At 50.8% G+C, this 4,181-nt stretch overlaps 1 pseudogene; it reads left to right on the top strand.

Moving 5' to 3' along the window:
- Positions 1-3,144: 3,144 nt before the first annotated feature.
- Positions 3,145-3,290, top strand: LOC114495717 (annotated as a pseudogene).
- The last annotated feature ends 891 nt before the right edge of the window (positions 3,291-4,181 follow it).

The raw sequence follows: 4,181 nt of genomic DNA, 5'->3' as shown, positions 1-4,181 counted from the left end.
GCAGGGGCCGAATGTGTCCAGATGTCCCCATTTGAGTCCTAGGAGCCTGTCCCTCTCTCTATGGTGGAGGATTGGGATGGTTCGGGCAGGTGGGGGAGGCTGTGATGATCACTTTCAGGGTGCACAGTGGGCTTGAGGGCTTGGGGCTACACTGGGCCACGGGTGAGAGACCCCTGTTTCCACCTGTGGCGTGGAGGTAGATCCAGATGTGCAGCAGCCCCAGCCCCCTCATCCTGCTGCGTTTCCTGTCCCTGCCTCTTGGTGCCTACAGGATCCCAACCTGGCTCTGGCGGCTGCCCATCCCCCCTCCTTGGCATTCCTGGGGCCTGAGTCACCGTCCAAACCAGAAACGCTGACCCAGCCGCTCCCGCTCTCCGCGCCCTCCGCCCCTCCCTCCTCTCTTTCGTTCAGCTTCTCCCATCGCAGTCTCTGGCCCTGGGGTGGACATCGGGAACGGATTACCAGATTTCCTGTTGAATTCGTTGAACATATTTCCCATCATCCCTCAAACGCCCCCCACCCCGCCGCCCCCGTCCAGCCTGGGGGGGGGGGGGGGGTGGAGGAGAACCGAGCAGGAAGGGACTTCGCCCATCCGAGCGAGCGTGTCTTGGGTAGCACAGGGGTGAGCGCCGCTGTCCTTCCACAGGATCCCTGTGGCCCGTTCCTGCCTGCAACTTCTCAGGCACGGCTGATGGGACACCTCAAGTGGTAGGAAGATCAGGTGGACCATCCCTGGACGTGTGTGATGCATCAGACCTGGAAAACCCCCGCCCCCTGTGCTCCCCACGGTGACCCTCCCAGACAAGCCAGGCACACATCAGGCTCAGCTGACAGCACTGCCTTCTCCTGCACTACTTTCCTGTCCCTGTCCCCTCCACCGCCTCCCTGGCCCGCCCACAGGGCCCGGAGCAGGGGCTCCTTGTGAGAAAGTCTCCGTGGTGGCATCGCCCTTGCCGCACAGGCCCGCTAGTGAGTGTTCCGCGGGCCACTGCAGTGCGTGGGGCTCGCGTTTCCATGGCTACTCACGCCTGTATCTTTTATCTCCACGTAAACAGTGCGCACCTGGATGACCAAATTTGCTGGCTGGATGTGATGGACAGCCTGTTTGGAGTCAGGCTGACCTGATTAAAATGTATGCTCTGCTGTGTGCCTGCCATATGACCTTGGCAATAGCCCACTTCCGCTGAGTCTGTTTCTGTAAATGGGAAATGAGGGTAAAAACATTAGTTGGCTGAGACTGCCTGTTGCCTCTCCATGTCTATTTTTCTCTTCTTCCTTTCGTAATAGAATCACTTGAATTATAGCTGGAATGGCTGCCTATCATTAACCCAGGTTCCCAATCTTCCCGGAGGCTAAATACGGCCTTGTGACTAAATCTGGCTAATGCAATATGAGTGGAAGTGATGTGAGCAACTTCCAGGTCAGGCCTTAAAAGAAAGAAGCATGAGTTCCTCTCTTACTGTTGCCTGGAATGCTAATGTGATGGCAGGAGCTAGGGCAGCTATCTGGTGTCAAGATGAAAGATGTTTATTAAGGTTTGCACCGTCACCCTGCCAGGTTTGGACTTTCAGCAGACTAGTATAAGAAAAAATCTAAACTTTCTTTTTTAAAAAATTATTTTATTTATTTAGAGAAGGGAAGGGAAGGAGAAAGAGAGGAAGAGGAACATCAATATGCAGTTGCCCTTGCGTACCCCTTACTGGGAACCCAGGCCCACAACTCAGGCTTGTGCCCTGACTGGGAATTGAACTTGAGACCTTTTGGTTCACAGTCTTGTGCTGAGTTCACTGAGCCACACCAGTCAGGGCTTAAACTTTTCTGGTTTAATTCATTTAAATTGGGTCTTCTTTACAACAACCGAACATGTATACCAGCTAATGCAGAATTTGGTATCTGGAAGTAGCATTGCTTTAAAAGCCTAAAATAAAGATCATTAATTTAGAGAGTGGACAGCAGATAGCAAAGAAAAGTATTGTTTGCCGGTAAGCTGGTGACTGTTGCTATGTTACAGCAAAACCTAACCCAACTCTGTTATCTGTGATCCCTTAGAAGGGAAAGCACATGCTAAGTCTGCAAACACTCACTGGGACTTGACAGAGACACTGAAATTGCTGCCATGTGTTGGCTGCTGCTGGCTGCTGCTGCGAGCAAAGTCCACAAGAGAGATAGATGCACTGAGGCACGTTCTAAGAGGTGGTTTGGAGGAGCCAGGGCTGCACCTGTGGTCCCAAATCTGTCTCAAGCACACCCTGTTCAGCAAACAGTGCAAGCCAGTCCGGTGGGCAGGGTAAGGGAATTCCCTTCACAATCAAGCATACTTGTTTCAGATGGCCTCGAGATAGCTACTGCAGTTAGAAAAAGACTAGGAAGTACCCCGAGTCCGGAGTGTTCAAGCATAAAACTTACATCTATGAGACGGCTGTGGTTACTCGAATAAGAAACCAGTCAGAAGACTTCTAAGATTTTGAGGGTATTGTATTCATGAAGAAGCCCCAAACCTGGCAGCAAACCCTGGTGTGACACCCCCGCCCCCAGGTATTCCCACTGCCCCAAATCTGCACCAGCAGGAAGCGGGGTAGGAAGGTTGTACGTCTTCAGTGCGGCTGCAGAGGGCATTAGGCAGGAAGAGCTCCCAGGAGCAATGCCAGAGGCCACCGAGGAGGGTGGGAAGGGGGATCTTCCCGGACAGCAGGAGCAGGGGTGGCCAGACGCACTGCCCAGCTTCTCCCAAGGCCAGGGAGCGGATTTGCAATTCCTGCCCAGCTGGACTTAGTGACTGTTAAGAGTCAGAGACTGCCAGGCGTTTGCCATTCTCTCTTGTTGGTGGATTTCTTTTTCCAATTACAGTTTACATTCAATATTCTTTTGTATTAGTTTCAGGTGTGCAGCATAGCGTTCAACAATCATGTACTTTACAAAGTGTCCCCCTGATATTTCCAGTACCCACCTGGCACCCCACATAGTTATCACATTATTATTGACCATATTTCCTATGCTGTGCTTTACATCCCCGTGAGTATCTTGTAACTACTGATCTGTGCTTCTCAATGTCTTCACCTTTTCCACCCAGTCCCCCAGTCCCCTCCTCTCTGATAACCGTCAGGCTGTCCTGTGTCTATGAGTCTGTTTCTGTTTTGTTTGTTCATCGCTTCTCAGCCTTTTGGCTAAGATCAAGTGTAGTAGCTGTTTTGTTTGTTCACTTATATTGTTCTTGAGATTCCACATGTGAGGGAGATCATATGGTAATTGTCTCTGGCTGACTTGTTCCACTCAGCATGATACCCTCTAGGCCCATCTGTGCTGTTGCAAATGTAAGATCTCATTCTTTTTTGTAGCTGAGTAATATTTTATTGTATATACTACAGCTTTTTATTCTTGAGTGGATGTTTTAATTGAGTTTATCCTGTTCTTCCTCCCTGTTGTCTGTGGGGAATAGGGCGGGGGCGGGCAGGATCACCTGCCTTCTGGTTTATAAATCACCAGATCATGAGGACCTACCTCATCCACACCTGGCCCCTCAGAGACCCTGGGCTCCGGGCCAGGTTGCGTCTGGGTGGAAGGCTGCCTTCCCTCCTTCGGGGGGCACTAGATGTGCCCTTTGTAAGGAGTGGACAGACCTTGGACTCTGGACAGCAATATCTACTTTCCCTTTCTTTTCCCTCAACTAGTAAGTCCCCACGATTTTAGCTGAGGGAACAATTATGTTTCCAGCTTCCTTTGCAGACAGGATGGCCACGTGACTAAGTCTGGCCAATGGGGTCTGAGCAGCAATGTTGTATGCAACCTTTCAGGGTACTCTCAGAAGGAAGGGGTTGATTTGCCCCTTCCTGCCGGCCAGGATTAGGATATGCTGGGGGAGCTGAATCAGCCGTGGGAACCTAGTGGTGGAAGCTGGGGGTTGAACCTCTGCACTGTTATAAGGGGAAGTAAACTTCTGTTTTGCTTAAGGCACAAACAAATGGAACCTCTTGCTACAGCAGCCAGACCTCTCTCTAACTAATGGATTTGCACTGCAGGATTGGGGTAGGGTTAGAAATTACAGGTGTATAAACGATGCTTCACATTCATGCAGTACTTAGTAGCTACCAGATGCTGCAAAGCACATTGTGCGCAGTACGCCATGTAATCCCTCACGATTCTTTGTGGTGGATACTTTTATTAGTATTTTACAGATGGAAGAA

This window comes from Phyllostomus discolor, chromosome 4, assembly GCF_004126475.2.
Source record: "Phyllostomus discolor isolate MPI-MPIP mPhyDis1 chromosome 4, mPhyDis1.pri.v3, whole genome shotgun sequence".
In the NCBI taxonomy this organism is placed as follows: Eukaryota; Metazoa; Chordata; class Mammalia; order Chiroptera; family Phyllostomidae; genus Phyllostomus; species Phyllostomus discolor.
Note: the sequence above shows the minus strand (reverse complement) of the source record. Positions and strands in the feature narration are given on the sequence as shown.